This window comes from Scyliorhinus torazame, chromosome 8 (assembly GCF_047496885.1).
Source record: "Scyliorhinus torazame isolate Kashiwa2021f chromosome 8, sScyTor2.1, whole genome shotgun sequence".
Classification (NCBI taxonomy): Eukaryota; Metazoa; Chordata; class Chondrichthyes; order Carcharhiniformes; family Scyliorhinidae; genus Scyliorhinus; species Scyliorhinus torazame.
In genome coordinates, this window is record NC_092714.1 from 117,946,754 (window position 1) to 117,971,372 (window position 24,619).

General features: G+C 47.5%; 1 protein-coding gene across 6 annotated transcripts in view; it reads left to right on the forward strand.

The window, feature by feature from the left end:
• Positions 1-24,619, forward strand: part of frmpd4 (FERM and PDZ domain containing 4) — a 924,678-nt gene that overhangs the window by 629,527 nt on the left and 270,532 nt on the right. Inside the window, exon 2 of one of the 6 annotated variants that reach the window (XM_072514085.1) lies at positions 4,510-4,705. The exons of the other annotated variants lie outside the window; for them this stretch is intronic. The gene's annotated coding sequence lies outside the window, so the exon portion shown is untranslated. The remainder of the gene's footprint in view (positions 1-4,509; positions 4,706-24,619) is intronic. 6 annotated transcript variants of the gene reach the window in all.

Consider the following 24,619-nt stretch of genomic DNA (forward strand, 5'->3'; position numbering starts at 1 on the left):
GGCATGTAAAAAAGGCGATATTACAATAATCATGGGGGACTTCAATATGCACGTGAACTGGGAAAATCAGGTTGATAGTGGATCCCAAGAAAAGGAATTTGTTGAATGTCTAAGAGATGTTTTTTTGGAGCAGCTTGTGACAGCCTACTAGGGAACAGGCAATTCTGGATTTGGTGATGTGTAATGAGGCAGGCTTGATTAGGGAACTTAAGGTGAAGGAACCCTTCGGGAGCAGTGACCACAATATGATAGAATTTACCCTGCAGTTTGAGAGGGAGAAGCTGCAATCAGATGTAACAGTATTACAATTAAATAAGGGTAACTACAAAGACATGAGGGAGGAGCTGGCCAGAGTTAATTGGAAAAGGAGCATGGCAGGGAAGACAATGGCAGGAGTTTTCGAGGGTTATTCGGGAGGCACAACAGAAATTCATCCCAAGGAGGAGGAAACATGCTAAGTGTGGGACAAGGCATCTATGGCTGACGAGGGATGTCAAGGACAGCATATAAGCAAAAGAAAAAGTATACAAAGTGGCAAGAAGTAGTGGGAAGCCAGAGGATTGGGAATCCTTTAAAAATGAGCAGAGGACAACTAAAAAAGCAAGAAGGGGGGAGAAATATGAGTTCAAACTAGCTAGTAATATAAAAGAAGATAGAAAGAGTTTTTTCAAAAATGAAAGGTAAGTGATTGGACCACTGGAAAATGTGGCTGGAGAAGTAATAATAGGAAACAAAGAAATAGCAGAGGAACCAAATAGTTACTTTGCATCAGTCTTCATGGTAGAAGACACCAGTGGGATGCCAGAGCTCCAGGAGAATCAGAGGGCAGAGGTGAGTGCAGTGGCCATCACAAAGGAGAAGGTTCTGGGGAAACTGAAAGGTCTGAAGGTAGATAAATTACCTGGACTGGGTGTACTGCACCCAAGGGTTCTGAAAGGGATAGCTGAGGAGATTGTGGAGGCATTGGTGGTGATCTTTCAGGAATCACTGGAGACAGGAAGGGTCCGTGAGGACAGGAAGGTGGCTAATGTAACACCGCTGTTTAAGAAGGGAGGTACTAAGAAGATGGGAAATTATAGGCCAGTTAGCCTGACTTCGGTCATTGGTAAGATTTTAGAGTCCATTATTAAAGATGAGATCGCGGAGTACTTGGAAGTGCATGATAAAGTAGGAGTGAGTCAGCACGGCTTCGTCAAGGGGAGGTCATAAATGACAAATCTGTTAGACTTCTTTGAGGAGGTCACAAGGAAGTTAGGCAAAGGAGAACCAGTGGACGTGATTTATTTAAATTTCCAGAAGGCCTTTGACAAGGTGCCATATAGGAGACTGTTAAATAAGTTAAGAGCTCATGGTGTTAAGAGTAAGATCTTGGCATGGAAGAGGATTGGCTGACTGGCAGAAGGCAGAGAGTGGGGATAAAGGGGTCTTTTTCAGGATGGCAGCTGGTGACTAGTGGTGTGCCTCAACGGGTTGGTGCTGGGACCACAACTTTTCACCATATACATTAATAATCTGGAAGAAGGAACTGGAGGCACTGTTGAGAAATTTGCAGATGATGCAAAGATCTGTAGAGGGACAGGTAGTATTGAGGAAACAGGGGACTGCAGAACGACTTGGGCAGGCTAGAAGAGTGGGCAAAGAAGTGGCAGATGGAATGCAGTGTGGAAAAGTATGAGTTTATGCACTTTGGAAGGAGGAATGGAGGCATTAACTACTTTCTAAATGAGGAAATTCTTAGGAAATCAGAAGCACAAAGAGGCTTGGGAGTCCTTATTCAAGATTCTCTTCAGGTTAATGTTCAGAGGCTGTTTAGAAGACAAATGCAATGTTAGCATTCATGTTGAGAGGACTAGAATACAAGACCAGGGATGTACTTCTGAGGCTGCATAAGGCTCTGGTCAGACCCCATTTGGAGTATTGTGAGCAGTTTTGGCCCCATAACTCAGGAAAGATGTGTTGGCCTTGGAAAGGGTCCAGAGGATGGTTCACAAGAATGATCCCTGGAATGAAGAGCTTGTCGTATAAGGAATGGTTGAGGACTCTGAGTCTATACTTGTTGGAGTTGAGAAGGATGAGGGGGGTTCTTATTGAAACTTACAGGATACTGCGACCTGCAGAGAGTAGATGTGGAGAGGATGTTTCCACTTGTAGGAAAAACTAGAACCAGAGGACACAATCTCAGACTAAAGGGACAATCCTTTAAAACAGAGATGAGAAGGAATTTCTTCAGTCAGAGGGTGGTGAATCTGTGGAACTCTGCCGCAGAAGGTTGGGGAGGCTAAATCACTGAGGGCGGGATTCTCCGCCCCCCCGCCGGGTTGGAAAATCACCAGGGAGCGGCGTGAATCCCGCCCTGCCGCTCCGACGGCCGCTGCCGAATTCTCCGGTGCCAGTTTTCGGGCGGGGATCACATCGCGCCGGTCGGGGGCCATTGGCAGCGGCCCCCACGGCAATGCTCCAGGTCCTGATGGGCCATGCGGCCACCCGTTTTCGGCCAGCCCCGCCTTAAGAAATGGACATGACCCACCCCGGCAGGACCTGGCTTGTCGGCCGTCAAGCGGGGTCCTCGGGGGGTGGGGGGGGGATCCGGGGCCCATGATCAGGGCCCACCGATCTGCGGGTGGGCCTGTGCCGTGGCGGCACTCATTCCCTCTGCGCCAGCCTCTGTAGGGCTCTGTCATGGCCGGCGCAGAGAAGAAACCCCCTGCGCATGCGCAGGAACCACGCCAGTGGTTCTGCGCATGCGCCAGGACACGCTGGTAGTCCTGCGCCTGCGCCAACTCGTGCTGGCCGGCGGAGGCCCTTCGGCACCAGTTGGCACAGCGCCAACACCTCCAGCGTCGGCCTAGCCCCCGGAAGTGCAGAGGATTCCGCAACTTCCGGGCAGCCCGATGCCGGAGTGGTTAACACCGCTCTTTGGCGCCGGTACGGGCCGCCCCGCCAATTCCGGGAGAATCCCGGCCTGAGTGTCTTTTAGACAGATAGTTAGGTTCTTAATTAACAAGGGGATCAGGGGTCATGGGGGAAGGCAGGGCAATGGGAATGAGAAAAATATCAACCATGATTGAATGTTGGAGCAGACTCGATGGGCCAAGGGGCCTAATTCTGCTCCTATGTCTTATGGTCTTATTATAAGAGGGTTCAGTTAACATAATTACAGTTTCTACTGAATGATCCTGGAGTTTTGGACTGCATTTGTTATATCAGCTTACTCACAGACAGCCCACCTCGCCCTTCTGAAAAAGAGAAATAAACAGAACAATAATGTTCATCATAATGCTTAGATTCTTTTCTAAAGAAGCTCTGATAAAGAACTTCCCTTTTGAGGTGCAGTGGACAAACCCGGAACATTATCAAGGCAGATTCTCTTGCACCTGAGGACAGTACGGAGAGACCCACCGAGGCTGTTGCCTGGGACAGAGCATTTGAACTATGAAGATAGGCTGGATAGACTCAGGTTGTATTCTTAAGAGCACAGGAGGCTGGGGGAGGGGGCTGCATAAAATTATAAGGCATATGAACAGGGTGGATCAGAAGCAGCTGTTCCTCTTTGATGAAGGGTCAGTAACGAGGGGCATAATTTTAAGGGAAAGGGAGGAGGTTTAGAGGGGATTTGAGGAAATAACTTTCACTCAGAGGGTGTGGGAACCTGCATTGCACAGCCGGGGAGGGTAGTAGAGGCGGAAAACCACACAATCTTTAAAAATTGGATGAACACTTGAAATGCCAGAACGTTCAAGGCTATGGGCCAAGTGTTGGAGAGTGGGAGTAGTGTAGATTTAGTGTAGTTTTGTCAGTGCAAACTCGATGGGTCGAAGGGACTCTTCTGTACTGTATGACTCTCTAAATCTACGCGCGGATGAACCTTGGATGAGACAAGTTCCACGCCAGTATTGAAGTGAGTCCTTCCATCCAGTTAAATCTGCTCCGACATGTTCAGTATTCCTAGTGCTGAGAAACACCTTGGGTCTATTATCCTTCGACAGCTATTGTCAGCCAAAATAAGGAACATGAAGATGAAGCAAATGTTCTTGCTTTTTCCGTTAATGAAATGAAATGAAAATCGCTTATTGTCACAATAGCAAAGAGAGGAAAATGCACCCTTTGGTATACATCCCTCAATATGTTGATTATGCTATATATCTTCCCTCATACACCCACAGCTCACCCTTCACCCACCACTTCATGCCATTCTCCCGGTCTGCACACATTGCACACAAGAAGATGAGAAAATTCTTTCCGGCTGAAACATCAAAACCTGTGCGAAATAATTCTCTGCATAAACCGATTGTTTTATTTAATCCTAAAACTGCTCAGCAGGTCTGTCGGTATCAGAAAGCTGAATGAAAATGATTTCTGACATTTTTTTTCAGGTTTGTTGCAGGTACATTTTTTTATTTTTTGAAAGGGTTAAAAAAAACACGCCTGCGTTCCACAGAGCATCGAGGAGCAGTGTATAGCTGCAGCTTCTGGAGATGTTGCTAAGACAGTCATATTTATTCACCACAGATTGCAGTACCACCTCCTGATCACAGACACAGCGCACATCTTCCACCTTCTGCCTTTCCTGTGTGCAGTTAAAATTTTCACCTGACAGCTCTGTCAGACTATGATCGCATCTTCTCTGTCACGGTGGATTAGAAACGGCCTTTAACAGCGATATTTCTTGTGATTTGTGTCTGACATTGCAAGCCCGGTGCAAAAGGTAAGGTTTGTGTTGTGTGCAAATGTGTTAGTAAATGCCTCAAATAATTATTCTTTCTCCAACATGTCTGCCATCCTGTTCTGCCGAGCCTCTTTCTTTCAGTGTTATAGTAGTGTGCACTTGAATTTTTATTAGGCACTTGCTGCAAATGTATAGATTTTCATTTTATGTCGGAAGGGCTATTCTTATTGTCAGTCAGAAACTGGGGCACTCCTCTTCGCTTTCTGTGTGCACAGCTTGGAATTTCTGAGACTGCCTGACACTCAAATCCTCCAACTGTGTATTTAATAAGTTTGTGTGCTGGGCAGCTCAGTGGGATATACAATGGAAGAGGTGTAACTGCATTGCCTGAATGCCAAACACAACGTTAATTTAAGAGGTAAGCTATTTGTGATTTGTGATTTTTTTTTTTAATTGAGTCTCGGGTTATGGGCATCATTGGCAAGACTGGCTTTTATTGCCCATCTTCTTGAACTGTTGCAATACATGTAGCTAAGATGTTTTTACAATGTTCATTGGCGGGGAGTTTGAGGACTTGATCCAGTAACAATGAATGAACAATGACTTCTGCCAAAATCAGGAAAGTAGGGGAGGGGAATTTAAAATTACTGGTGTTTCCATGTACCTGCTGCCCTTGTCCTACAAGATGGTAGATGTAGTGGGGTTAGGAGGAGCCATTGAATCAGCTTCACCAAATTGCTGCAGTGCATCATGTAGAAAATACACACTACAGCTACGGTAGACTGATAATGGAGGGCTGGAAGCTTAGGCTAATGGACGAGGTACTGATTAAATGAACAGCTTTGACCTGGGTGGTATTGGGGGTGGGATTCTCTCAGCCCAGGGCAGAGCGGCGAATCGGCACCATTGGTGCCGGCGTGGCTGGCGCGGCGCCGGTCGGGGGCCACTCTACACGGCCAGCCCGCCGATTCTCGGCCCGGGATGGGCCGAGCGGCCGTCGTGATAATGCCGAGTCCCGCCGCCGCTGTCCACACCTGCTCTCAGCCGGCGGGAACTCAGCGTGAAATGCTCCAGTGCCGTGCTGGCCCCCTGTAGGGGTCGGCCCGTTCACACCGTCGTAAAACGCGACGCCGTTTACGACGGCGTGGACACTCTGCCGCGGGATTAGAGAATCCCGCCCTGGGTTTCTTCACCTTTTTGCAATTGAACTCACCCAGGCAAGTGAAGAGTATTTCACCTCAATCTTGTCTTATGCATAGTAGATGATGGAGGGGCTTTGTGGAATCTGGAGGTGAACCACTTGCTATAGAATGTCCAACCTCGACCTGCTCTAGTTTCAGTAGTATTAATGTGGCTGCTCCAGTTAAGTTTCTGATCAGGATGATGATAATGAGGGACTTAGCAGTGATAGTAGCATTGAATGCCAAGGAGAGGCAGTTTTGTGTTTTCTTGCCGGAGATGGCCATTGCTTGGTGTTTATATAATCATTATTTGATTGTATAAATGGCACTGAGCACTGCACAATTATCAGCCTTTCTAACCTCATGATAGAAGGAAGGTCATTGATGGAACAGTTAAGTTAGTTGCAAATAAGACCCTGCCCTGAAGAACTTCCGCAGCAATGTCCTGGTGCTGAGACACAACCATTGTTCCAGTTATTTCAACCAGTGGAAATTTTCCCCTAATCCCCATTGACTCCAGTTTTACTAAGGCTCCTTAATGCGCAGCTTAGTTGGGCTGCCTTATTTTGAAGGGCAGACACTCTCACCTTTAGAATTCAGTTCTGCCATCCATATTTAGAGTATGGCTATAACGAGATCGGGAACTTTTGTACCCTCATTGCTCACTTAGACATTAATAACCCCATATTTTCACAGATTACAGAATCACAGATATTACAGTGCCAACAGGAGGCTATTTACGCCAGCTTGCCTTATTTGCTCCCCTAATATTTTCTCTCAAGTGTTCATCTGATTTTCATGTTCAGCATTCAAATTCAGGATGAAAGTTTGACTGAGGGAACCTGTAAGGCTACTTCTGGCTGAATATGAAGTGATGGGACAGATTCCCCTTTGCACAGAAGGAGGTACACCCAGTCCTGGGCGACCAGCATGGTAGCCAGCTGCTCCAGAGTGATCCAACAGAATTTTTAAAATCTCTGCTAAGCACAGGGATGTAGAGATGACTAAAAAGTTACCGGAACAAAAGTGAGACAAATCTAAACTGGTAATTAGGTAAACCAGAGTAGTGAAACGTTTTAACGATGTAGAGTGCTCAGGGCCTCCAAACAATGTGAAGGTTCAGAAAATAGGTAAAAAAATTGAAAGAAGAGAAGACATATTGATCAATAACTTGAGGGGGGCATGGTAGCATAGTGGTTAGCACAGTTGCTTCACAGCTCCAGGGTCCCAGGTTCTATTCCCAGCTTAGGTCACTGTCTGTGTGGATCTAGGCACGTTCTCCCCGTGTGTGCGTGGGTTTCCTCCGGGTGCTCCGGTTTCCTCCCACAGTCCAAAGATGTGCAGGTTAGGTGGATTGGCCATGCTAAATTGCCCTTAGTGTCCAGAAAGGTTAGGTGGGGTTACTGGGTGACGGATAGGGTGGAGGTGTGGGCTTAGGAAGGGTGCTCTTTCCAAGGGCCGGTGCAGACTCGATGGGCTGAATGGCCTCCTTCTGCACTGTAAATTCTATGATTCTATGATCTTCTGAAAGGGGTGCAGGGGAAAGTTCGAACAACGAGCACTTAAGAAGTTAAGGTGATTAAAAGGACTACCTGAATAAGCCAAGTTAAATAATACCCAAGTGAAGTCAGAAATAAAGCAAAATATCTGAGGAATGTCAAAGGAAAGGGAAAAAGTTAGAAGGAAAATCAAAAGGGAGAAGGGAGCATTTGAAATTTTTGTTAAATATAACAAAACTAAAAAGGGACAATGGGAGCAAACACTTAAGAAAAATAGCTGAAAGGTGGGAAACTAAGATGGAAATTTTGAGGTGTGTTGGTTGTTAGATATTCTAGATGAGGAAGGTGGATACAACATGGTGGACAATGGTGTGGATGATTAAATAATTCACTGGAGGATTTTCTCCACAAGTATCCCCATCCTCAATGATGGGGGAGCCCAGTACATAGGTACAAAAGACAAGGCTGAAGCATTTTCAAAAAATCTTCAGCTTAAAAAGTGTTGTGTAGATGATTCATCTCGGCCCCCTCCTGTGGTTCCCAGAATCACAGAAACCAGTCTTCAGCCAATTCAATTCACTCCACGTGATATCAAGGAGTGGCTGAAGGAAAGGATACCACAGAGGCCAAGAACCCTGACAACATTCCAGCAATATTACTGAAGACTTGTGCTCCAGAGGTTGCCATGCACCTAGCTAAGCTGATCTAGTACAGCTACAACACTGGCATCTACCTGGCAATGTGGAAAATTGCTCGGGTCCTTTGCACAAAAAGCAGGACAAATCCAACCCAGCCAATTACCGCTCATCAGTCTACTCCCTATCATCTGCACAATGTTGGAAGATGTCATCAAGAGTGCTGTCAAGCGGCACAGAAACAACCTACTCATGGACACTCAATTTGTGTTTTGCCAGGGCCACTTAGAACCTGACCTCATCACAGCTTTGGTCTAAACATGGACAAAAGAGGTGAAGTGAGAGCAACTGCTGTTCTAAAGCGACATTGGACCGAGTGTGGGAACAAGGAGCCCTCGCAAAACTGGAGTTAATCGGAATCAGGGGGGAAATTCTTTACTGGTTGGAGACATAACTGGCACCAAGAAAGGTGGTTGTGATTGCTGGAGGTCAATCATCTCAGTCCTTGGACATCACTGCAGCAGTTACACAGGACATTGAGGGCATTTAAAAGTTTATTGGATAAACATATGAATGATAATGGCATAGTGTAGGTTAGATGGCTATTGTTTCGGTGCAACATCGTGGGCCGAAGGGCCTGTACTGCACTGTATCGTTCTATGTTCTATACAGTGTTTGTTCCAGGCCCAAACATCTTCAGTTGTTTTATCAAAGCCTTCCCTCCATCATAAGATCAGAAGTGGGCATGTTAGTCGCTGATTACATTTTGCCTTCCCAAAAGAGAACAAAATCCTCGAGCGAGTACGTTTAGATACGTGTTTTCTGGCACTCGCAGGGCTGAGAAACACATGACTATATAACACGACTCGCGTTGAATAAGGGACCTGAACAGGGAACCTGCGGTCGAGACGCACATAGCCCCGTTTTTTATAATGGGAGCTCCGCTCATTGGAACTCCCCATTGTAGTGAGAGTTTCCATTGTCGTGAGAGTTCAGGACACCGTTTTTAAATGACGCTCCAATTTGCTAGGCCCCCAAAAGAATCCCTGACCTTCCCCACAGCCCGAGCGCAATATGGGAGGGACACCCACAACCCCAACATCCACGCTGGCAACCCCAGCCCGATCATGTTCTCAAAAATGCTAGCTTGGCACCTTGGTAGTGCCAACCTGGCACCCTGGCAATGCCCATGCCAGTGGCACATGGTCACCTTGGAAGTGTCAGGATGGCACCCAGGTGGCACTGCCAAGTTGCCTGGCTGGCACTTCTAGGGTACTCTGGTAACACCAGCAGTGCCAAGGCACCTCCCTGCCTAAAGGGCATACAGCTGGGGCCTCCGATCCTCTTGGACCTCCACGAGTATCGTTCCGTTTGGTCCCTGTTTGTGGGGACCAGTACCAAAGGGCGCTCGCCCGAGGTCTCTGAGGCGAAGAGATTGAATCATTGAGAGAATTCATTAACACTGCAATGAAGTTATTGTGAAAATCCCCTAGTCACCACATCCCGGCGCCTGTTCGGGTCCACGGAGGGAGAATTCAGAATGTCCAAATTACCTAACAGCACGTCTTTCGGGACTTTTGGGAGGAAACGGGAGCACCCCGAGGAAATCCATGCAGACACGGGGAAAATGTGCAGACTCCGCAGACAGTGACCCAAGCTGGGAATCGAACCTGGGACCTTGGTGCTGTGAAGCAACAATGCGAACCACTGTGCTACCGTGCCGCCCATGTACTACTGTGCCGCCCAGTGTCAGGCAATGTCCATCTCCAATAAGAGAGAACCCAACCATCTTCCCTTGACATTCATTTTCATTACCATTGCTGAATTCCCCACTGTCAACATCCGGAGGTAACCATTAACCAGAAACTCAACTGGACCAGCCATATAAATACTGTTGATACAAGCAGGTCCCAGACTTGGAATTCTGTGACGACTAACTCACCTCCTGACTCCCCAAAGCCTGTCCACCATCTTCAAGACACAAGTCAGGAGTGTGATGGAACACTCTCATGTATGAGTGCTCCTCCATCAAAACTCAAGAAGGTCGACAACATCCAGGCAAAGCAAACTGCTTGATTGGCACCCCAGAAACCACCTCCAATGCAAAGTAGCAGCAGTGTGTACCATCTCAAAGATGCACTGCAACAACTCACCAAGCCTCCTTCATCAACCCCTTCCAAACCCACAACCTCTACCACCTAGAAGAATAACTACAGCAGATGCATCGGAACACCACCACCTGCAAGTTTCCGTCCAGGTCACACACTATCCTTACTTGGAATTCTATTGTTGTGGGGTCAAAATCCTGGAACTCCCTCCCCAACAGCACTGTGGACGTACCTACACCGCATGCACTGCAATGGTTCAAGAAGGCAGCTGACCACCACCTTCTCAAGAGCAAATAGGGGCTGGTTTAGCACAGTGGGCTAAACAGCTGGCTTGTAATGCAGAACAATGCCAGCAGCACGGGTTCAATTCCCGTACTGGCCTCCCTGAACAGGCGCCAGAATGTGGCGACTAGGGGCTTTTCACAGTAACTTAATTGAAGCCTACTTGTGACAATAAGCGAGTATTATTATTATTATTAAATAGGGATGAGCAATAAAATTTTGGCCTTGTTGCATCCCTTGCAAGCATAAGAAAAACTAACAGAGGGATGCAGAAATGTGATTTGTTAATCAGTATGCTTAAAGAAAGGTTAATGAAGTTTGAGAGCACTGATGCGACCATCAATTCACTTCAAGACACGTGGAGAAGTAAACCGTTATTTTAATCAGCTTAGAACTGAGCCTGCCTGTGACCGGTACAACACTGAAGGCGGCCCCGCAGGTCGGCAGCTCTTACACTTCCTGTAAAGGGGGTGGAGCCATGGGCGGAGCCCGTACATGCCCCAACATATCCCCTGCGGGTGAAGCCACACAATGGCCCATAGGTAGAGCCCACAGCGTTAATAACATAACACAGTGCACTGGTGAATTATCAGTAATTATACATTCACCACAAACACGATGTAGGAATTTAGAAAGACAAAAAGCAGGGAGGGTGTCTGAGGGCGTGTGGCAGCATTGGGTTACATAGATGAGTCACCTCAGGTCAGTAAATAGCATTAAACATCGAGAGAGGACACTCACGAATTGGAGCTGGAGAACAGTATAATTGGGGACAATGTTGTCATGGCAAGGAACAATTGCAGTGAAAAGCCATTAGAGTAAAAGCAGTACTTAATGTTTTATAGAAGAAGTAAGAAATATGAAACCCAGACAAGCTGCCCAAGATGTAATCTACCAGGCACTTTCCAATACAGCAGAATAGACGCAATGGTTCCAGATAAGCAGTACAGCCTGGGCAAGGACACATTGTGCACTTCAGATTGTAGTCATTGCTGAGTCTTTGCTCAGGAAAAGCTATGTGTGTTGAAAGGACAGCACTTTCAGGACTGTTAACTGTCTACCTGCACTGATTTGACAAAATCATTGTGCTAGAAGCCAGCCCAGCGTAAGAAACTGGCCGCTCCCCCAGATCAAATTGACCTCCATATCGAGTTTCTGTTCAGAGCACTTGTTTATTGATCTGTGAGGAGAATTTTGAATTCAGCTTTATTTTTAGGAACAATGACAATAATAGGCATGTTTTATAAGCTTTTGAATATATGTACATAGAACATATAGTATATATCTTTGTAATTAAAAGACATACCTCCATCCACTAGTATAACCAGTCAATGGTTCTGCAGTTTAAAAAAAATGTCAGGTTACTCACAGGTGGTGGACTAAATGTTCTGGTTAAAAGGCAGAATTTTTGTGATATACCCGTTTTCAGCCATGTTATTCAAACTGTTCCAAATTACCATTTTAAAATGTATCAGGAAATATTTTTGAAGCAAAATATATTTTATAAATGACAACTGAAACACCATCCTGTTGCACTGGTCCATGGCAGCTTTGTGTTTGTCAGATATGTTTTGAGTGGAAACATGGGGGAAACTAACATTTCTGAAAATTGGAATGATCCGTACACGTGCTGTAAATTCTGTAGTGCGAAGTCCAAGAGAGGTGTGAGAATGACAATGTTACCTCCAAATTTAACTGTGAAAAACGGTAGAGATGGGCTACTCATAAATCAAAGAGGGTCTAACAGACCTGCAAAAATCATTGAAAATGCAATTTAAAATTATCTGGACCAGATTGGTGGAACGGTTGGAAGGAACCGTGAAGGAGAGAGGTCAGAGAGCACAAGACAATCAACGGGTAAGTATGGGCATGGGAAACCAAAGGGCGATTCGTGAAGCACCCCCCCCCCCCCACCCACCCCCCACCTCCCCACTTCCCCACTGCAGAATAGACAGACCTGGGGAAAGATTGAGAGGGGCAAGATGATGTTGGCATTAGAAGAATTCAAAATCGAACTAGAAGCTGTTGTGAAGTCAGTAACTATGATATGGTAGGATTATTAGAAACACCAGCTAAATTTCCTCGGCTTCATGGTGATGGGTTGGGTGATGGGAGGGCTGGGAAATTAATGGAGATCAATATCAGGATGGTTCACCTACACATTCCCACCACCAAGGAGTTTTGCCAGGGTGGGCTGGGAAGCAAAGAACAAAGAACATTACAGCACAGGAACAGGCCCTTCAGCCCACCAAGCCTGTGCCAATCCAGATTCCGTATTTAGACCTACGACTTATTGCCCAAATAATCTGTATCCCGCCATTCCCTGCCCGCTCATGTGTCTATCAAGATACATTTTAAATGTTGCTATCGCGCCTCCACCACCTCACTGGCAATGTGTTCCAGGCACCCACCACCCTCTGCGTGAAACACTTTCCCCACATATCTCCCTTGCACTTTCCCCCTCTCACCTTGAACTTGTGCCTCCTTGTAATTGAGTCTTCCACCCTGGGGAAAAGCTTCTGATTATTCGCCCTGTCAATCCCTCTCATAATTTTGGAGACCTCAATAAGGTCTCCCCTCAGCCTCCATCTTTCCAACAAAAATGATCTGAGTTTATTCAACCTCTCCTCATAGCTAACATGCTCCAGACCAGGCAACATCCTGGTAAACCTTCTTTGCACTCTCTCCAAAGCATCCACGGAAATGTGGCAACCAGAACTGCACACAATATTCCAATGTGGCCGAACTAAAGTTTCGTACAACTGTAACGTGACTTGCCAACTCTTGTAGTCAATGCCCTGTCCGATGAAGGCAAGCATGCTGTATGCCTTATTGACCACCTTATTCACCTCCATTGCCACTTTCATGGAACTGTGGACCTGAACACCCAGATCCCTCTGTATGTCAATGCTCCTAAGGGTTCTGCCATTTACTGTATAATTCACACCTGAATTTGACCTTCCAAAATGCACCACCTCGCATTTGTCGGGATTGAACTCCATCTGCCATTTCTCTGCCCAACTCCCAAATCTATCTATATGGGGTGGCACGGTAGCACAGTGGCTAGCACATTCGCTTCACAACGCCAGGGACCCGAGTTCGATACCCGGCTTGGCTCACTGTCTGTGCGGAGTCTGCATGTCTCCCCCCCCCCCCCCCCGTGTCTGCGTGGGTTCCCTCAGGGTGCTCCAGTTTCCACCCACAAGTCCTGAAAGACGTGCTGCTAGAAGAATTGGACATTTTGAATTCTCCATCAGTGTACCCGAACAGGCACTAGGGGAGGCGACTAGGGGATTTTCACAGTAACTTCATTGCAGTGTTAATTGTAAGCCTACTTGTGACACTAATAAATATTATTATTATTATTAGTCTGCTGTATTCTCTGACAGTACCCTTCACGATCTGCAACTCCACCTATCTTAGTGTCATCTGCAAACTGGCTAAACGGACCATCTACAATTTCCTCCAGATCAAGCAAATTGGTTTCATACGGGTGGGCAGCTAATATGCTTGCATAAGGCACCAAATAAGAATGATCTTGTGGCCTTTCCAGCATTCTTATGGTGGCGAACTAGCCCCGCCACCATGTGCAGAGGCCAGCAATTCAAAGCAGGCAGGAGGCCATTGGAACTGAAGGCTCCATGCCACAAAGAAGATCTACATTTATAAAAAGCCACAGTCATGGCCAAAGCCAGGGATTTTCCACCTAATCCTGCTTATATATTGATTGTGTGCCTCCACGTTTCTTCCTGGTAGCTAACCTGCCTCAGCAGCGCCAACCTCTCCTAGTGATCTGCCATGACAACTGAGCTGCCAGCCCTTTGATTGGTGCAGCTGCATCGAGTGCCCACCCACCTTTAATTGGGTGGCGAGCTCAGAGATGCCCAATTAGGAGGGAATAATGGGCGAGATTCTCCACACCCGCGCCGGTTGGGAGAATCGCCTGGCTGGCAAAATTTCCCGGGACACCGGTCCGACGCCCTCCCGCGATTCTCCCAAGCGGCGGGAACGGCCCCGTCGAGTTCCGCGGGCCGCAGGCCGGAGAATCACCGGAGACACCCAAAATGGTGATTCTCCTGCAACCCCGCTATTCTCAGGCCCGGATGGGCCGAGCGGCCAGGCCACAACGGCGGGTTCCTCCCGGCGCCGTCCACACCTGATCGCTGCCGTTGGGAACAGCGCGCGAACGCTGGGGGGGGCAGCCTGCGGGGGGGCGATGGGGGATCCTGCACTGGGTGGTACCTCAAATGTGGGGTGGCCCGCGATCGGTGCCCACCGATCGTCGGGCCGTCCTCTCTGAAGGAGGACCTCCTTCCTTCCGCGGCCCCGCAAGATCCGTCCGCCATCTTCTTGCGGGGCGGACTTAGAGAGGACGGCAACCACGCATGCGCGGGTGACGCCAGTTATGCGGCGCCGGCCGCGTCATCTATGCGGCGCCGCCTTTACGTGCCGACAAGGCGTGTAAATGACGCGACCTCGATCCTAGCCCATTGTCGGAGCCTGAATCGTTCGGGATCGGGGCCGTTTCGCGCCGTCGTGAACCTCGACGGCGTGGGCATTTCGCCGCGGGAGTGAAGAATCCCGCCCAATGTTCTGGTGGTTTGCTGCCTTCGAGTGAGGGCTTGGGGACCCCATTTGGACCAGAGACCAGGGTCCTGAAGATGTGCAACAATCCAACCCATGGTTTAACCCAAAGGTTGTAAGCGAGTATAAAATTCAGGGTTCTTGAAGGACTGATTTTTCAACCAGTTCTCACTGCATGCCTGGTGTCAGCACCAGCTCTGAGTCATTGGAAATGAAGGCTCAATTTACCAGTCACTGTTGAATAGTGGATGCCACTAGGGCACTGTCTAACAGCTGGCTTCAATGCTGAATCTGCTGATAGTTGGAGCCTGGGAGCACTTCTCTACTTGGCCAAAGTAAAATGAAACACCACCTGGGCTGTTTTCTGATTGGCTGCCTGTGATCCTTTTTAAAAACTGCTAGTTAGCTCCCATCAAAATCTGCTTCAAGTGAGCAGAGCCTATTTGTTCCACATAATCTCAAACATGATCTAATATACATCACAGGATGCCAATTTGCAACCTGGTGAGAGAACTGTGTTGCGGAGGAACATTGGGATTTGTGGGCCAACATGCACAAATTACTATAAGATAGTGCACAGGTACAAATGATAACCAAAACGGCTAATGAAAGATTGATCTTTATCTCAAGGAGGTAAGTGTGGACATGATGCTTCAGTTGTGCTAAACTATGGTCAGACATAGATTATCATAGAATTTACAGTGCAGAAGGAGGCCATTCGGCCCATCGAGTCTGCACTGGCTCTTGGAAAGAGCACCCTACCCAAGGTCAACACCGCCACCCTATCCCCATAACCCAGTAACCCCACCCAACACTAAGGGCAATTTTGGACACTAAGGGCAATTTATCATGGCCAATCCACCTAACCTGCACATCTTTGGACTGTGGGAGGAAACCGGAGCACCCGGAGGAAACCCACGCACACACGGGGAGGATGTGCAGACTCCGCACAGACAGTGACCCAAGCCGGAATCGAACCTGGGACCCTGGAGCTGTGAAGCAATTGTGCTATCCACAAGGCTACCGTGCTGCCCCAAACATCAAGTGAACATCATTCAGAGTACGATGTTCACTTGAGAACCAAACCACAGGAAGATGCGTAGGCCTTGGTGGGTGTAGATCACAGACCACCAGAATGATAAAAGAATTAAAGATGAAATGCTTAAAGAATTATATTATTAGAATATGTTGTATAAACTTGATTTATATTCCTTTAAATTTAGATAGTTAGGATGTGATTGAATTAAGATATTTAAAATGATAAAATTAGGTCCGGGATGAACTATTTCCTGTGTGGGAGTATTCACAACACAGGTGGCGTAATCTTCAAATTAGAGCTCCAGTGAAATCAGGAAACACTTTTTCACACAATGAGCAGATGTCTCCAACTCTCTCTCTATCTCCATCGCTTTCTCTCTCCCAAAAGGTTGTGGATGTTGGGTCAATTGAAATTGTCTAGCCTGATCTTGCTAAGTATTTGTTAGTAAAGGAATACGAGACAAAGATGAGTAAATTGAGTTCATGTACAGATTAACCATGATCCATTTGAATAACAGAAGAGGCTTGAGGGGGCCGATTGACCTAACCTTGGTCATATTATCCAAGGCTTCAGTCACCCATATCAGGCTCTGACCCAAGATGTTGGTGACCTGGGTTAACTGGGGTGGTAAGTGATTTCATGCAAACATACGAATTAGGAACAGGAGTAGGCCAATTGGTCCCTTGCGCCTACTCCACCATTCGATGAGATCATGGCTGATCTGCTTGTAACTTTCTTCTTACCCCCAATAACCTTTCAGCCCCTTGTTAATCAAGAATCTATCTAACTCTGCCTTAAAAATATTCGTAGACTCTGCTTCCACTGCCTTTGGGGGAAGAGAGTTCAGAGACTCATCATCCTCTGAGAGATAATAATTCTCCTCACCTTTGTCTTAAATGGATGACCTCTTATTTTTAAACAGTGACCCCCAGTTCTAGATTCTCCCACAAGAGGAAACATCCTCTCCACACCCCTGTCAAAACCCCTCAGCACCTTAAAGGTTTCAATTAAGTCACCTCTTGCACTTCTAAACTCTAGTAGATACAAACCTAACCTGTCCAACCTTTCCTCATAAGACAACCTGCCCACTCCTGATGTTCATCTAGCAAACCTTTGAACTGCTTCTAACGCATTACATCTTTCCTTAAATAAGGTGACCAGTACTCGAAACAATAATCCAGATGTGGTCTCACCAATGCCCTGTACAATTGAAGATAACCGCCCAACTTTTGTAATCAATTTCCCTCACAATAAATGAAAACATTCTATTAGCTTCCCGAATTCTTCACAGTATATGTAAACCAGCCTTTTGTGAATCATGCACCAGGACACCCAGATCCCTCTGCACCTTAGAGTTCTGCAATCTCTCAACATTTAGATAACAAACTTCTTTTTTATTCTTCATGCCAAAATGGATGATTTCACATTTGCCCACATTTACGCTATTTGCCAGATTTCTGACCACTCTGACCATTTCTGACCATCTATGTCCTTTTGTTTTTTTTTAATAAACATTTTATTGAGGTATTTTTGGTGTTGTAACGACAACAAAATAAACAATGTACATGAAACTATAAACATAGTGCAAAAGCCGTCTCCCTCCCTTACAGGTCCCACCTTTATTAACCCCCTACTCTAAGCTAAACTAACCACCCCCGCCCCCTTCTGCTGACGATTAATTTTCCGCGAAGAAGTTGACGAACGGTTGCCACCTCCGGGTGAATCCTAACCGTGACCCTCTCAAGGCGAACTTCATTTTCTACAAACAGAGAAAGCTAGCCATGTTCGATAGCCCAGGTCTCCGACTTTGGGGGCTTTGAGTCCCTCCAAGCTAATAGTATCCGTCTCCGGGCTACCAGGGAAGCAAAGGCTAGAACGTCTGCCTCTTTCTCCTCCTGGATTCCCGGGTCTTCCCAAACCCCGAAAATCGCCACCTCTGGACTCAGTGCCACCCTTGTTTTTAACACCGTGGACAAGACATCTGCAAACCCCTGCCAAAATCCCCTAAGCTTCAGACATGCCCAGAACATGTGGACATAGTTCGCTGGTCCTCCCGCACATTTTGCACACCTGTCTTCCACCCCAAAGAATCTGCTCATCCGGGGCACTGTCATGTGAGCCCGATGAACGACCTTGAATTGTATCAGGCTGAGCCTGGCACATGTTGCAGACGCGTTGACTCTACTCAACGCATCCACCCATAGACCATCCTCTATCTCTCCTCCCAGCTCCTCAGCCCACTTGCGCTTCAGCTCCTCGGTCTGCGTCTCCTCTGACCCCATAAGTTCCTTGTAGATGTCAGAAATGCTCCCTTCTCCTACCCATCCTCTGGAAACTACCCTGTCCTGAATCCCCCTTAGCGGTAGGAGCGGGAAGGTTGGCACTTGTTTACGTAGGAAGTATCTCACCTGCAGGGACCTGAATTTGTTTCCCCTCGCCAACCCAAACTTCTCCTCCAGCGCCCTCCTACTCGGAAAGCTCCCCTCTATAAAGATATCCCCCATCCTCTCAATCGCTGCTCTCCGCCATATCCGGAGCCCCCCATCCATACTTCCCGGGGCAGACCGGTGATTATTACAGATTGGGGACCAGACCGATGCTCCCTCTGCTCCCACATGCCTCCTCCATTGCCCCCAGACTCTCAGGGCTGCCACCACCACGGGGCTGGTGGAGTACCGTGTCGGCGGGAATGGCAGAGGCGCAGTTACCAACGCCCCCAGACTGGTGCCCTTGCATGAAGCCACCTCCATACGCTCCCATGCCGACCCCTCCCCCACCAGCCACTTGATGATCATGGCTATATTCGCCGCCCAGTAATAGTTACTAAAATTTGGCAGCGCCAGCCCGCCCTCTCCCCGACTCCGCTCAAGCATTACCTTCCTTACTCGAGGCGTCTTGCCCGCCCAAACAAAGCCAGTGATCACTTTGTTGACCCGTTTAAAAAAGGACTGCGGAATAAAGATGGGGAGTCACTGAATTACAAACAGGAATCTCGGGAGGACCGTCATCTTCACCGTCTGCACCCTCCCAGCCAGTGACAACGGAAGCGCGTCCCATCTCTGAAAATCATCCTTCATTTGGTCTGCTAGTTGGCGCCGGATAGTCTCCCACCAATTGTCGTCCCCCCCCCCCCCCCCCCGCCCCCCCTCCCCGCCCCGCTCACACAAACATACTCCAACATCAAACAATCCCCACACAATTGCCCGACAGAAAAACACCAAGATCTAAACAAGCACACCTCCGTCCCCCAACAGTGCAAATAAAAACCTTAACTCACTCAGCTGTACCGCTGGTCCCAAATCAATGCAAAAGGCATTACACACAGCTTCCACAAAATGAAAAACGAGAAACTTTTTTTAAAAGAACAGAAATACAAAACAAAAAAAAACACAAGAATATTGCAGCGAAGTTCAAAAGTTCTCAATCCACCACCAGTCCTTTCCCTTTCGCAAGTCCAGCGCGTCCTCAGGCGACTCGGAATAAAAGTGCTGTTCCTCATGCGTGACCCAGAGATGGGCTGGATACAACATCCCGAACTTCACCTTTTTCTTAAAAAGAATCGACCTAATCTGGTTGAAGCCTGCTCTTCTCCTGGCCACCTCCACACTCAGGTCTTGGTAAACCTGCAGGATACTGTTGTCCCACTTACTGCTCCGTGTCTGTTTGGCCCACTGTAGAATACGCTCCTTATCCAAGTACCTGTGGAAACTCACCACCATTGCCCTCGGGGGGTCTCCCATTCACGGCTTCCTCGCGAGTGCTCTGTGAGCCCTGTCCACCTCCAAGGGCCGGGAGAATGCCCCATCCCCTAGCAGCTTCTCAAACATGTCTGCGATGTATACCTTAGCGTCCGCTCCTTCGGACCTCTCCGGGAGCCCAACGATTCTCAGGTTCTGCCAGCGGGACATATTCTCTAGGTCCTCCACCTTCTCCAGGAGCTTCTTCTGCTGGTCTCTCAGCAACCCCACCTCCAACTCCACTGCCGTTTGATGTTCCTCCTGCTCAGCCAGCGCCTTCTCTCCCTTCTGGATCTTGGGCGTCCAATCTAAGCTCCAGCTGCTCAATTGACTCTTTTATCGGGTCCAAGCAGTCCCGTTTCTGCTTAGCAAAGCCTTCCTGAATAACTTGCATCAGCTGCTCCGTTGACCGCTGGGTCGACAAACCAGAGGTCCGGTCCTCTGCCCTGCTGTCTCCCGCTGCAGCTTCAGCCCAAGCCTTGTCTGTCTTTCTGCTTCTGCCTTTACAAGCACTTCTAGTCCTTCGCTCCATGCACCAATGTGGGAATTCAGTACACAATTGCCTCTGTCATCAGTTTTACAATTCAAGTCTGGTAGAAAATTGGGGGAAAAGGTCCAAAAGTCCGACCAGAACAGGAGTGACCAAATGTGCGACTTACTCCTTCATAGCCACCACCGGAAGTCCCATCTATGTCCTTTTGTAGCCTCTGTAGGTCCTCTTCACAATTTACTTTCCTACCTATCATGCCACTCTTGGACCATTACTGCCCCAATTATGTTGGGAGGAACAAGTGAACTAGACTTTAGAGTAGTTGAAAAGACAGAGCAAACAAGAGATGTGTTATAGTCCTGGATGTCAGGAGCAACAGGGATGGTAACAGAGTTTTTCTGGATGGAGGTGGGGTTGAGGGGTGTAAAGGTACAAAATCAAGTAGACATCACTGATGCCATTAAATCACACCTAACGCTAAGGATATGCTACAATTTGCTCCATGAAGCAATCAGAAGCATATTTGAGAACAGGACAAAAGTAAAAATTGAGAGGAGCCGAGTTACTTAAAACTCGGTTAAAAGTTGGTAGCTAACTGATTTTTCACCCAGTGGATCAATGAAGTTAGGAGGAGAAAGCTTCATCTTGATCTGGCATTCATAATGACCAGAAATAACCAAAAGAATTCCATATATCAGAAGCATTAGTTGCTCTGGATGACACAGAGCAGGGAACGTTATAGTTTAACATGTCATGGCAGTCAAAAATGCATATGATCAGGAGCCAGATACTTAACTTTGAAAGGTGGAGTGAGGAAACAACTAATGCAAATAAAGTTGGGGTGGGGATGCGTCAACAATACTTTAAAAGAAGGCAATAGAACATCTTTAGCCGTGCAAGAAACTTAAATTCCTAAAACCAAAAAGCTCGGTCAAAACAAATGTGGGGCTGGATTCTCCATTTCGCCGGCAGCCCACTTACACCCGCGGATTTCTCAATGGCGTGGGGGTGGCCACAATGGGAAACCCCATTGGGACTGCATTAGAAAACGGGTGCAGTGGGACGGAGAATCCCGCGTGATCTTAAATGGGTCAGAAATGAAACTCAGAATCAGAGAATTGTAACAGCGCAAAAGGAGGTCATTTAGCCCATTATATCTACACTGTCTCTCTGAATGAAAAACTCGCCTGGTGTCATTTCCTATTCTCTCCACGTAATCCTCATGTTCTTCCTTTTCAGATAACAGTATAATTTCCTTTTGAATACACTGATTGAATCTGCCTCCGCCACACGCTCCGGTAGTGAATTGTAGACCCCAGCAAGTTGCTGCATGAACAAGTTTATCCTCATTTCACTTTCACTTCCTTTCCCAATTGTTGTCATTCTGTGCCGCCTCATTCTCGATCCTTTCGCGAATGGGAATAGTTTCTCTCCATTTCTCAGCCTTCCCTTTTCCGAGGAAAACAGTCCCAGATTCTCCAATCAATCTTTCATTATAACTGATGCTCCTCGTCCATAAACCATTCTCTCCGATGCCTTTGCATTGTTCCTAAAGTGTCGCATTTAGAACAGAACACAAGACACCAGCTGAGGCCGAAATAGTACCTCATACAAGTTCACCATAAACCTAATTTTCTTGTACTCTATGCCCTTATTAATACTGTGCAATTTATTAACTGCTCCTTCAACCTGTTCTGGCACCTTCAATGACTTATGCACATAGACCACAGATCTCTCTGCTCCTGCACCACCTTTAGAAATAAAATGGCAAGTATAAATCTTGCAGGAAGATGCATGAAGGGCGTGGCTGTGTTGAACACAAAACCTTCAGAAACATGTCAGAAATTTAATCAGGGAGACAGTAGCGACCAGAAACAAAGCACAGCACCTGTAGCAAAACAATACCAAAATTCTTTTGCCATATCAAGAACAAGGGATTGAATTCTCCGTTTTTGGGACTATGGCCCCATGCCGTCATGAAAACTGTGGTCTTTTACAGCAGGAATACTGGCGTCAAAAGGCCACAGATTCATAGCCTTGCAGGGGGATAGCAGGCAGCTGTCGTGGAGCTCGCATCGCCAGCTGCCGATAAGGTCCCCCTCACTTCCGGGGGATGCGATTTCGGCGTCGGGGTGCAGGGAATCCAGCCCAAGAGGTGAAAAACATAAAACTTGCCAATGGGCTTGAAATTAAGGGTAAAGACAACATATTCTAAGCATATAACAATAAATATTTTGAGCATAAAGTAGTAAACTATTCTGAATGAGATGTTTCCAAATATTGTCAGAGAGCAACAGACCTTCTCCACACAAAGAAATGGGGGGGAATTCTCTGCCTGCATTGCGGCAGATGCATATTTAAATATGCTCAGACCATTCGAAGCCGGAGTCTCCCGGCTCCCAGGCTTCACCCTCGCCCCGCCAGCGCAGCTGAGGCTGGTGAGAATCACTCCTGGTCGCCATCACTGGAGACCAGATGTGATGACCATGCTGAGGGGCTCAGAGGTCGTTAGAGCTCCTGGATGGTCTGGAACATGGCAGGGCACTGCCCCTGGCACCCTGCCAATGAGGCACTGCCTGGGTCAAGGGATACTGACAATAGGCAGGGTCAGCAAAGCTGCTTGGTGACGAAAGGAGGCATGAAGGTGGGGGGCATTCGGCAACCCCGTATGGGGTGTCGCTCACCTGGGGGGGCGGTGGGTGGTGGGTCTGCTGGTGCTGATGATTGGGGGGTGACTGATACCGGCTAGAAGGGGACGGGGTCTGAAGAGAGATTCTTTGGGATGGCCTCATGCCAGCGAGTGGTGGGGGTGGGGGAGGGGCTGTTCTCTCACTTTGAGATTGGGGTGTACTTTAAAAAGGGGACCCAGATCTGTGAGGGTCCCATACATTTCCTTTCCTGTGAGTGTCACCCCGGCTCCAAAGAAATGACTAAGCATGGGAGAATTACGATGGGAATCACACTGGCTGGTTTCCCCGCCCGAAGCTACACAGGGGTGGATTCTCTGCCGCCTGCCATCAGTCGAGGGGTTCCTAGTTAGGCTAAAAACAATGTTGACCCTGTTCCTTTGCTCAGTTCCCTGCCAGTGGCGGCAGCAAGGTGCATGTCCTGCGTTGGCAGGATAATTCGATTGGGTCATCTGCATCTTATTAACAGGCTAGAAACCCAATTCTCCATGCCCCATGGTGATCCAGGCCTCTCAGCCTGGATTCGCGCTGGCGTGGATTGGTGCAGCTATTTTCAAACGTGGCCTTGACTCAGTGAACCCCACGGTGGGTCAAGGGGGTAAGTGTGTAATGTAGGTGCCTCACAAAGTCTATCGTAGTCCCCACACAACAGAATCCCTGCCCCCACCCCACCCCAAGGGAGTGGTCTGATGGGGAGTTCTGATGAGGGTGCCTGATGGGGGGGTCAGACACCCTCATCAGAACCCCCTATCAGACCACCGTCCCGCATCAGAGACCCCTACCTGAATGTTGAAGAGCAGTCCAAGCATTATCACTGCATTTTCACTTCCTGTTTCCTATCATCTTCTGCATCAGACAGAAGTGTTCAAAGCAACAGCTGTTACAAGTGTCAGAGGCTTTCTAGACTTCTTGACAGCCATTGAAATGCAGATTTTTCCATTCAATTTAACACATCAATACTTTGCATTAGCCAGTGATTGACAGTTTTTTTACTCCAGAGACAGCTTCTTGGTGGATTGTTCATTAATCTTTCCCTTCATGCTTGAATGCATCTCCAAGGCCGCTAAGTGCTTCTTGCTGTGAAAAAAAAGTTAGTCAAAGCACTTAGCTGCTTTTGATGTGGTGAGAGGCTGTCAATCATTGCAAGAGTGTTTATAAACATTGTGGTCAGCATCAAAGCAGGGTATTGATAGTGGGAATTCAACAATGGTAATGCCATTAAATGCAAAAGGCAGATGCGTGAACTCCCTTGTTGGAGATTGTCATTAACTTGCATTAGTGTGGTGCCAATGTTACTTGTTACTTATCACCCTAAGCATAAAAATTGCTGCATATGGACATGGGCTGCTTCAGTTAATGAGCAGCGATGAGTGGTGCTGAATATTGTGCAATTGTCAGCGAACCACCTCTAACATTGTGATGAAGGGAAGGTCGTTGATGAAACACATCCAGATTGTTGATCCTAGGACACCCCTCTGAGGAACTCCAACAGCTAAGTCCCAGGACTGAGATGATTGACCTCCAACAACCACAACCATCTTCCTTTGTGTTATGTATGATTCCAACCAATGGAGGGTTTTCCCACAATTTCCCTTGACTTTAATTTTGGTGGGCTCCTTGATGTCAAACTTGGTCAAATACTGTCTTGATGTCAAGGGCAGTCAGTCTGACTTCACTTCACCCCTTCCTCATCACCATGTCAGCTGATATT